A 12,454-nucleotide genomic window follows, 5' to 3' on the forward strand; every position below is an offset into this window, starting at 1 on the left:
CTAGAGTTCGATCCAATATCTCACAAATCTCCACCTTGGATCTAACTCTACTACATCAAGGAAACAAACTAGCTTTCTTCATGCAGCTTTATCAACTGCATACAGTGGAAAAACTTGCAACTCGGCAATGTCTTTGTGATCATATCAGCAGCATTGTTTTCAGTCGAAACCTTCAGCACTTGGACTTCTCCACGCTCGATTACTCCTCTGACGAAATGCAGTCTCACATCAATGTGCTTAGTTCATTCATGATAGGCTGAATTCTTCGACAGGTTTATTGCACTCTGACTATCACATTTAACAGTGATACCTCGACCTTGAAGTTTCAGCTTCTTCGCAAAACCTTCAAGCCACAATGCTTCTTTCACAACTTCAGTTAGGGCAATATACTCCGCTTCAGTGGTTGATAGAGCAACAACCTTCTGAAGTGTTGCTTTCCAACTAATTGCAGTGCCAAACATAGTGAAAACATATCCAGAAATAGATTTTCTAGAATCCATACAACCTGGATAATCAGAGTCGACATATCCTTCTATTACTGCTTTACTATCTTCACCCAAGACTCCACCATAAATTAGGACTCTGTTTAGAGACCCATTTATGTACCTTAAAATCCACTTCAATGCTTGCCAGTGAGCCTTTCCAGGATTCGCCATGTACCTGCTTACAAGACTTACTGCATATGCTATGTCGGGTCTAGTACAGACCATAGCATACATCAAAGAACCAACTATATTAGCATACATGATGCTATTCATATAGGCTCTTTCAACATCAGTACTGGGACACTGATCAATACTCAACTTGATTTGAGGGTTTGTTGGAGTCACAACTGGCTTCGAATTCGACATACCAAACTTTTCGAGAATCTTTCATAGATATGCCTCTTGAGATAAGCATAACTTCGACTTCTTTCTATCTCTTCGAATGTCAATTCCAAGAATCCTGGAAGCAGCTCCCAGATCCTTCATATCGAACTCCTTATTGAGTTCAGCCTTCACCCTCATCACATCTTCAACATTGTTGCTTGCTATGAGAATATCATCCACATAAAGCAACAAACTAACAAATGAATTACCAGGTCGAAATCTGAAGTAAACGCAGTGGTCGAACTGACTTCTAATGAAACTTATGCGTGCCATGAACTTGTCGAATCTCCTATTCTGCTGTCGAGGAGACTGTTTCAGCCCATACAAAGATCTCTTTAACTTGTACACACAATCTTCCTTCCCCTTTTCGACATACCCTTCAGGTTTCCTCATCAGGAACGTTTCATCTAGATCACCATACAAGAAGGCAGTCTTCACATCCATCTGTTCCAGTTCAAGGTCGAACTGTGCCACCATGGCAAGCAACATTCGAATGGACCTATGCTTCATAACAGGAGAAAACACATCATTGAAGTCGACACCTTCTTTCTGAGTGAAACCCCTTGCAACAAACCTTGCCTTGTATCTTTTCGACGTCACTCCTTCGATTCCTTCCTTAACTTTGAAAATCCATTTACAACTGACTAACCTTGCCCCAGCAGGTTTCTTGATCAGTTCTCAAGTGTGATTATCATGAAGAGATTTCATCTCATCATCCATGGCCTTCAACCATTATGTCTTATTTCGACTCCTCATAACTTCCTTGTAGTCTGTAGGTTCTTTGTCTAGAACCTCACTTGCAGAGATTAAGGCATAAGCTATAAGATCTGCATACCCAAGTCTCTGAGGTGCCTTAATGACTCTTCTCGACCTTTCTCTCGACAATAGGTAGTCATCGACAGTTTCCTCATCCTCCTCAGCATCTTCTGCTTCTTCTTCGACTTCATCAGGGATATGCAATTCAGCATCAACATGCTCCACCTCAACAGGAATCTCTACCTGTTCCAGCTCTTCGTCAGATGTTTCTGTACTTTGACCAACATCATCAGTTTTCTTAAAAGCCATTTCAGCTTCATTGAAAACTACATCTCGACTGGTGATACACCTCCTGTGACCTGGCTCTAGGCACCATAGCCTATAAGCTTTGACTCCTTCAGGGTATCCCATGAACATGCATTTCAGAGCTCTAGGTTCGACCTTGTCTTGCCTAATGTGAGCATAGGCTACGCAGCCAAATACTCTCAGTTTGTCGAGATCTGGTGGATGTCCCGACCAAACTTCTTCAGGTGTCTTCATATCTAACGCTGTCGAAGGACATCTATTTATCAAATATGTTGCTGTCGGAACAGCCTCAGCCCAGAACACCTTCTTTAGTCCAGCACTAGTCAACATGCATCTGACTCTCTCCAAAATAGTTCGATTTAACCTTTCAGCCAAAACCATTTTGCTGTGGAGTACCTGCAGTAGTTCTGTGCCTTGCAATACCAGAGGCAGCACAAAAACTGTCGAATTCCTCATTGCAAAATTCAAGGCCATTGCCGGTTCTTAACCTCTTGACCTTTCTTCCAGTTTGATTTTCAACCAGAGTCTTCCAACTTTTGAAATTCTCAAAAGTTTCATCCTTAGTCTTCTGGATGAATACCCATAATTTCCTAGAATAATCATCTACTATGGATAGGAAATACCTCGCTCCAGAATGTGATGCACACCTTGCAGGCCCCCAAAGATCAGCTTGGATATAATCAAGGGATCCATGTGTTCTTTGTTTGCCTTTGTTGAACTTCACTCTGCAAGATTTTCCAAGTACATAGGGTTCACAAAACTTTAGCTTTTCGACTTTTTCACCACCAAGCATATTTTGTTTCCCTAATTCGACCAGACCCCTTTCACTGACATGGCCCAATCTCATGTGCCAGATTTCTGTCTTCGACAAAGGTTTCGTGGATGCAACATTTGTCGAACCACTTACAACTTCAGCCTCAAGGGTATATAAGCCTTGTTTCATCACGCCTCTCAAGACTTCCTTCGTTCCCTTCATGACTCTTAGGACATTTTTCTCTCCTTGGAAAACATATCCTTTCTTGTCGAATTCACCAAGAGAAAGTAGATTTCTCTTCAAATCAGGAACATACCTGACTTTAGTCAACAACCTTATTGACTCATCATGGAGCTTGAACCTTACAGATCCAACACCTGCAATCTTGCAAGCCTTGTTGTTTCCCAGCAATACTGATCCACCATCTTGATCACATAATTCCTCGAACAAGTCTTTGTTTGGAGTCATGTGCCAAGTGCAACTTGAATCCATAATTCACTCTTCTCGAGTCACTGCTTGAAACTACAAGATCATCAGATGATTCAAAATCATCTTGAACAATGGCTGCATTGCCATTATCCTTACCTCCATGATCTTTCAGACGTTCAGGGCACACCTTTCTTGTGTGACCCTCCTTCTTACAATGATAGCATCGAATGCCAGATGCTTCGCCACTGTAAGACTTCGACTGGCTTTTGCCCTTCTTGTCGAACTTACCATTCTTTCGCAAGAATTTTCCTTTAATGGCCAAACCTTCACCAATAGTCGAAGGTTTATGCTCCTTTCGTTCATTCAAGTCCTTAGAATACAAGGCTGATTGAACTTCTTCAAACGTCAGGGACTCCCTTCCATACAAGAGAGTTTCTTTGAAGTGAGCATGTGATCGAGGAAAAGCGCACAATAGTAACAGCGCTTGATCTTCATCATCAATCTTTACATCGATATTTTCAAGATCAAGAATCAGCTTGTTGAACATATCCAATTGCTCAGCCAACACTTTGTCTTCAACCATCTTGAATGAATACAAAGCCCACTTCAGGTAGAGTCGATTTACCAGCGATTTGGTCATATACAAACTTTCAAGTTTCGCCCATAACCCTGATGCCGTCGTCTCCTTTGATACCTGTCGTAGAACCTTATCACCAAGGCTCAACAGAATTGCGATGTGTGCTTTCCCGATCATAGTTGTCTTCTCCGCTGCCGTTAATGCAGCATTCATGGCTGCCTCTCCCTTCAACGCTTCCAAACAACCCTGCAGAACAAGTAGGGCTTTCATCTTCAAGCGCCACAGACCAAAATCATTCACTCCGGTGAACTTTTCAATCTCATACTTTGTTGAAGGCATCTTCTCCACACTCACCGCACCATTTTATTGTGAAAAACGATACCAATAACAAAGTATAATAGGGAATTAGAGAGGAGATGAAGAACACAAGAATTGGTTATAACTGCTATTCTTTTACTTTCTCTTAAAACAAGATTACAAGTTTACAAGAATAACAAATAACCTCTCTCACCCAAAATTAGTATTTGCAGCTTAGCAATGATGAGAGACTAGTATGCTATTTATAATAAAACCTAACATACTAACCAATGAGCTTTTTCAGCAAGGCCCACTACATAAGCCAACTTAATAAACAAGCTAACTTAACAAATTAGGGTTTAAACACTAAAACCTAATTTAATATGCTAACAACCCTAGAATCTTCGACATCTGCATGCTAGACCCATCTTCGATTACAGCATGCACACTTCGACACCAGCATGTGAACAACCTTCGACTTCATGCTTAACTCTGTCTAACTGTCGAACCAAGAAGCTACCATTCGACCATACTAGAGTTCGATCCAATATCTCACAAATCTCCACCTTGGATCTAACTCTACTACATCAAGGAAACAAACTAGCTTTCTTCATGCAGCTTTATCAACTGCATACAGTGGAAAAACTTGCAACTCGGCAATGTCTTTGTGATCATATCAGCAGCATTGTTTTCAGTCGAAACCTTCAGCACTTGGACTTCTCCACGCTCGATTACTCCTCTGACGAAATGCAGTCTCACATCAATGTGCTTAGTTCATTCATGATAGGCTGAATTCTTCGACAGGTTTATTGCACTCTGACTATCACATTTAACAGTGATACCTCGACCTTGAAGTTTCAGCTTCTTCGCAAAACCTTCAAGCCACAATGCTTCTTTCACAACTTCAGTTAGGGCAATATACTCCGCTTCAGTGGTTGATAGAGCAACAACCTTCTGAAGTGTTGCTTTCCAACTAATTGCAGTGCCAAACATAGTGAAAACATATCCAGAAATAGATTTTCTAGAATCCATACAACCTGGATAATCAGAGTCGACATATCCTTCTATTACTGCTTTACTATCTTCACCCAAGACTCCACCATAAATTAGGACTCTGTTTAGAGACCCATTTATGTACCTTAAAATCCACTTCAATGCTTGCCAGTGAGCCTTTCCAGGATTCGCCATGTACCTGCTTACAAGACTTACTGCATATGCTATGTCGGGTCTAGTACAGACCATAGCATACATCAAAGAACCAACTATATTAGCATACATGATGCTATTCATATAGGCTCTTTCAACATCAGTACTGGGACACTGATCAATACTCAACTTGATTTGAGGGTTTGTTGGAGTCACAACTGGCTTCGAATTCGACATACCAAACTTTTCGAGAATCTTTCATAGATATGCCTCTTGAGATAAGCATAACTTCGACTTCTTTCTATCTCTTCGAATGTCAATTCCAAGAATCCTGGAAGCAGCTCCCAGATCCTTCATATCGAACTCCTTATTGAGTTCAGCCTTCACCCTCATCACATCTTCAACATTGTTGCTTGCTATGAGAATATCATCCACATAAAGCAACAAACTAACAAATGAATTACCAGGTCGAAATCTGAAGTAAACGCAGTGGTCGAACTGACTTCTAATGAAACTTATGCGTGCCATGAACTTGTCGAATCTCCTATTCTGCTGTCGAGGAGACTGTTTCAGCCCATACAAAGATCTCTTTAACTTGTACACACAATCTTCCTTCCCCTTTTCGACATACCCTTCAGGTTTCCTCATCAGGAACGTTTCATCTAGATCACCATACAAGAAGGCAGTCTTCACATCCATCTGTTCCAGTTCAAGGTCGAACTGTGCCACCATGGCAAGCAACATTCGAATGGACCTATGCTTCATAACAGGAGAAAACACATCATTGAAGTCGACACCTTCTTTCTGAGTGAAACCCCTTGCAACAAACCTTGCCTTGTATCTTTTCGACGTCACTCCTTCGATTCCTTCCTTAACTTTGAAAATCCATTTACAACTGACTAACCTTGCCCCAGCAGGTTTCTTGATCAGTTCTCAAGTGTGATTATCATGAAGAGATTTCATCTCATCATCCATGGCCTTCAACCATTATGTCTTATTTCGACTCCTCATAACTTCCTTGTAGTCTGTAGGTTCTTTGTCTAGAACCTCACTTGCAGAGATTAAGGCATAAGCTATAAGATCTGCATACCCAAGTCTCTGAGGTGCCTTAATGACTCTTCTCGACCTTTCTCTCGACAATAGGTAGTCATCGACAGTTTCCTCATCCTCCTCAGCATCTTCTGCTTCTTCTTCGACTTCATCAGGGATATGCAATTCAGCATCAACATGCTCCACCTCAACAGGAATCTCTACCTGTTCCAGCTCTTCGTCAGATGTTTCTGTACTTTGACCAACATCATCAGTTTTCTTAAAAGCCATTTCAGCTTCATTGAAAACTACATCTCGACTGGTGATACACCTCCTGTGACCTGGCTCTAGGCACCATAGCCTATAAGCTTTGACTCCTTCAGGGTATCCCATGAACATGCATTTCAGAGCTCTAGGTTCGACCTTGTCTTGCCTAATGTGAGCATAGGCTACGCAGCCAAATACTCTCAGTTTGTCGAGATCTGGTGGATGTCCCGACCAAACTTCTTCAGGTGTCTTCATATCTAACGCTGTCGAAGGACATCTATTTATCAAATATGTTGCTGTCGGAACAGCCTCAGCCCAGAACACCTTCTTTAGTCCAGCACTAGTCAACATGCATCTGACTCTCTCCAAAATAGTTCGATTTAACCTTTCAGCCAAAACCATTTTGCTGTGGAGTACCTGCAGTAGTTCTGTGCCTTGCAATACCAGAGGCAGCACAAAAACTGTCGAATTCCTCATTGCAAAATTCAAGGCCATTGCCGGTTCTTAACCTCTTGACCTTTCTTGCAGTTTGATTTTCAACCAGAGTCTTCCAACTTTTGAAATTCTCAAAAGTTTCATCCTTAGTCTTCTGGATGAATACCCATAATTTCCTAGAATAATCATCTACTATGGATAGGAAATACCTCGCTCCAGAATGTGATGCACACCTTGCAGGCCCCCAAAGATCAGCTTGGATATAATCAAGGGATCCATGTGTTCTTTGTTTGCCTTTGTTGAACTTCACTCTGCAAGATTTTCCAAGTACATAGGGTTCACAAAACTTTAGCTTTTCGACTTTTTCACCACCAAGCATATTTTGTTTCCCTAATTCGACCAGACCCCTTTCACTGACATGGCCCAATCTCATGTGCCAGATTTCTGTCTTCGACAAAGGTTTCGTGGATGCAACATTTGTCGAACCACTTACAACTTCAGCCTCAAGGGTATATAAGCCTTGTTTCATCACGCCTCTCAAGACTTCCTTCGTTCCCTTCATGACTCTTAGGACATTTTTCTCTCCTTGGAAAACATATCCTTTCTTGTCGAATTCACCAAGAGAAAGTAGATTTCTCTTCAAATCAGGAACATACCTGACTTTAGTCAACAACCTTATTGACTCATCATGGAGCTTGAACCTTACAGATCCAACACCTGCAATCTTGCAAGCCTTGTTGTTTCCCAGCAATACTGATCCACCATCTTGATCACATAATTCCTCGAACAAGTCTTTGTTTGGAGTCATGTGCCAAGTGCAACTTGAATCCATAATTCACTCTTCTCGAGTCACTGCTTGAAACTACAAGATCATCAGATGATTCAAAATCATCTTGAACAATGGCTGCATTGCCATTATCCTTACCTCCATGATCTTTCAGACGTTCAGGGCACACCTTTCTTGTGTGACCCTCCTTCTTACAATGATAGCATCGAATGCCAGATGCTTCGCCACTGTAAGACTTCGACTGGCTTTTGCCCTTCTTGTCGAACTTACCATTCTTTCGCAAGAATTTTCCTTTAATGGCCAAACCTTCACCAATAGTCGAAGGTTTATGCTCCTTTCGTTCATTCAAGTCCTTAGAATACAAGGCTGATTGAACTTCTTCAAACGTCAGGGACTCCCTTCCATACAAGAGAGTTTCTTTGAAGTGAGCATGTGATCGAGGAAAAGCGCACAATAGTAACAGCGCTTGATCTTCATCATCAATCTTTACATCGATATTTTCAAGATCAAGAATCAGCTTGTTGAACATATCCAATTGCTCAGCCAACACTTTGTCTTCAACCATCTTGAATGAATACAAAGCCCACTTCAGGTAGAGTCGATTTACCAGCGATTTGGTCATATACAAACTTTCAAGTTTCGCCCATAACCCTGATGCCGTCGTCTCCTTTGATACCTGTCGTAGAACCTTATCACCAAGGCTCAACAGAATTGCGATGTGTGCTTTCCCGATCATAGTTGTCTTCTCCGCTGCCGTTAATGCAGCATTCATGGCTGCCTCTCCCTTCAACGCTTCCAAACAACCCTGCAGAACAAGTAGGGCTTTCATCTTCAAGCGCCACAGACCAAAATCATTCACTCCGGTGAACTTTTCAATCTCATACTTTGTTGAAGGCATCTTCTCCACACTCACCGCACCATTTTATTGTGAAAAACGATACCAATAACAAAGTATAATAGGGAATTAGAGAGGAGATGAAGAACACAAGAATTGGTTATAACTGCTATTCTTTTACTTTCTCTTAAAACAAGATTACAAGTTTACAAGAATAACAAATAACCTCTCTCACCCTAAATTAGGATTTGCAGCTTAGCAATGATGAGAGACTAGTATGCTATTTATAATAAAACACTAACATACTAACTAATGGGCTTTTTCAGCAAGACCCATTACACAAGCCAACTTAATAAACAAGCTAACTTAACAAATTAGGGTTTAAACACTAAAACCTAATTTAACATGCTAACAACCCTAGCATCTTTGACATCTGCATGCTAAACCCATCTTCGACTACAACATGCACACTTCGACACCAGCATGTGAACAACCTTCGACTTCATGCTTAACTCTGTCGAACTGTCAAACCAAAAAGCTACCCTTCGACCATACTAGAGTTCGATCCAATGTCTCACACCCAAGGATGCGGCGATGTGCAAAGGAGTTTCAACAAATTATATTGAATCAATATCCAAAATGGATGGATCATAATGAATTACTGTGTAGAGGAGATCTATATCACCTGTTTGAGCTGCTGTTTTCAGTTGGTTACCAATATTTGTGTTCATGTTTGAAACTCAGCAATGCGTGCAAGAATGAGGCTGTCGTTTATCTATTCACACGTCGGGTCTCTTATTTCAATACCCTTTTTTTTTTTGGATAAGGTATTTCTACACCATTTGATTTTTGGCCAAATTATTTTCGTAAAAAGCTATTATGAAAAGTATAAACTTAAGAAACACGTTAAGTAAATAAGATTGTATATATTTCATATTTAAATAAAATTTAATTTTTAATATTCTCTAAAATAATAATATAAATACAATAATATAATTATTTTATTAAAAATTAAATAAATTTCTATTGAAACTTTATATTATTTATTTTGCTTATAAAATAAATATTTTTTTTACTATTTTTTTTGAAGATATAACTTTATTTTTTTTAATGAGCAACAATGTATTATAGGAAAGTACAAAGGGGTCCTTTAAACCCAAATACCAGTGTTTTAAAAACCGGACCGGACCTCAAATCGGTGAGGGTACTGGGTCATTGGTTTATTGGTCGAATCACTGAGTCACTGGTCGAACCGCATGACTAAACCGGGTTAAGCCGAATAACTCGGTTGGATAGACCGATCGTTATAACAAAATTTTATAGGTATAAAATCTGTCGAACCGGATGATTCAGTCTCTACAAAATATAACTAGCACTTAATTTTTTGAAAACATCATATTATAAAAAAATACACAAGTTCATAATTTAAATTTAAATTTTACACATAGGTATCACACACAATAAAATAGTACATAATTATAAAATATAATTACAAATAAGAGTTTAATCGCAACATAATCTAATTAAATAATTTATAACAAAATAATTTCATTGTATATTAAATTTAATTTCAATAAAAGAAAAATTATTTCAATGTTGGGATCTCGTTCTTCAATATCAAAATTATCGGTAACAACATCAACAGCTTATCCAACAATTTTTTTAATATTTTATTCATTTTATTTTTTATTTTAATTTTTAATTAAAATAGTCAAAACAACGTTGTTTTAATTTTTTAAAATAAAAAAATAAAAAATGCATTTAAACCACTAGTTCACAAAAACTGCCGATTTTTCCGGTTTTAGCGGTTTACACCGATTTTGACCGGTTCACATCGATTTAATGACATTTCCGATCCAACTATTGAACCAGATCGGTTACCTGGCCGGTTCACGGTTCGACCGGCCGGTTCGGTCCAGTTTTTAAAACACTGCCAAATACAAAGAACAGAAGAAAAATAGACAACCCAACTACCTCAAATCTACAATAAGGTATGGGATTTGTGAACCATTCATAGAAATTACAATGAATCTTCTTCATATCCCCTATTGCTAACCACCATCAAGACTACATCATTATATTGTGAACAACCTCACCCGAGTCAAGCACCTAATATAAATTATGAGCTTGCTTGACTGCACAGGCCTCTATGATTTTATTTTACAAAACATGAAAAATTATTTATTTAAAAAATAAAATTATTGAAAAAAATTAATTTTTCTATCAATAAATATAATAGTTTAAACATTCATTTGATTTTTTTTAATATAATTATTTATATAATTATATTATATAATATTAAAAAATTAAACTCTAAAATTATTTTAGCACTGAGAGCGTAAAAATAATTTTACATTGTCAACCAATTACGACCATGTATCCCGTCAAGTTAGACTGTAATTTTTAAATTATTAATATGACATGGTTGAACGATATATTCCTATTGAATAATAATGTAAACTTTTTTTCATTGTCACTGCATAACCAAAGTGGTATTGTCATGTGAATGTCAACTAATAAAATTTGAAGAACATCAAAAATATCAAGAAAAAATTAATTAAAGAGACTAAAAATTCACCTTAACAACCAAAAAAGAAAAATGAAAGGATATTCAATTGGTTTTTCTCACAACCAAAATGAAATTTCTCACAATAAAAAATTACAATATTACCCTTATACTAGACCCTAGCACCATACATTTAAAAAGTGTTCACTTTCAAAAGCACCAAGGCAAAGTAAAGTAACAAAAAGTGAGAGGAGAGTGAGAGAAAGGTATTTCAAATACCTTTCTAGTGTGTATTAAAAGAGAAATGAACTATTAAAAAAATTCAAATAAATAAGTTTTTCAAAAAAAAAATTCAAAAAAACCATATTTTCACATGGCACAAAATGTTGATTTTAAAGTGGATTGCACCAACGTGGAGAGGTACAAAATTCTGTGTCGAAACCCTGATTGTGGATTCAGGCTGACTGCGTCATACAGGAAGAAAAGTTATTCATGGGTGATAAGATCTATTTTCCAAGATCACACATCCGGTAACACAAATCTATCCCAATATCATCGAAAGTTAAGTTATGATATTATATGTCAAGAAATCTTACCTTTTGTGAGCAAAAATCCGTCATTAAAGGTGAAAACGATAATCTCTCATATCGTTATAACATATAACTATACTCCATCTTATAGAAAGGCGTGGTTAGCAAAAACCTAGGAAATTGAAATTGTCTATGGAAATTGGGAGGACTCATACAAACAACTTCCACGTTTCTTGACTGCACTTCAAATCTATGCTCTTGAAACCATTTATATTTCAGAAACACTTCCGGCGCATTCTCCCGACGAAATGTGTGTTCAAGGAAATGGGAAATTCCATTGACTATTATGGGCTTTCCGACCTTGCATTATGGGATTTGCATATTGTAAACCAGTTATTCAAATAGATGGCACTTGGTTGTACGGTAAAACAAGGGAACCTTATTGATGTCCGTTGCACAAGATGGAAACAATAATATTTTTCAAGTTGCGTTCGCTCTTGTGGAAGGTGAAACTGCTGGGGGTTGGAGTTTCTTTCTCAAGAATCTCCGGAGATAAGTTGCTCCCCAATCTGGACTTTGTTTGATTTCAGATAGGCATGCTTCCATCGAGAGTGTGTTCAACAATCCAGTAAACGGTTGGCACGATCCACCTTCAACGCATCTCTGCTGTATTCGACATATTACGCAAAATTTCATGCGGTAGATCAAGGATAAGGTTCTTCGGAAGACTTTTGTCAATGCTGGATATGCATTAACTCCACCAACGTTCCAACATTATTGCCGTGAAATCGTATTGTCAAATTCGGATGCAGGCATATGGATTGATAATCCAGCCAGAGAGAAATGGACTAGGGCTTACGACAACAACAATGATGGGGGCACATAACGATGGGCTACGCCAGTGCTTTTAAGTAAAGCGCTTTCATACCCC

General features: G+C 38.5%; 1 pseudogene; it reads right to left on the reverse strand.

Annotated features, from left to right (window-relative positions):
- LOC131618955 (ankyrin repeat-containing protein BDA1-like) overlaps window positions 1-9,218 on the reverse strand; it is a 64,626-nt pseudogene extending 55,408 nt beyond the window's left edge.
- Between the last annotated feature and the right edge of the window lie 3,236 nt (window positions 9,219-12,454).

Source organism: Vicia villosa, linkage group LG7 (assembly GCF_029867415.1).
Source record: "Vicia villosa cultivar HV-30 ecotype Madison, WI linkage group LG7, Vvil1.0, whole genome shotgun sequence".
Classification (NCBI taxonomy): Eukaryota; Viridiplantae; Streptophyta; class Magnoliopsida; order Fabales; family Fabaceae; genus Vicia; species Vicia villosa.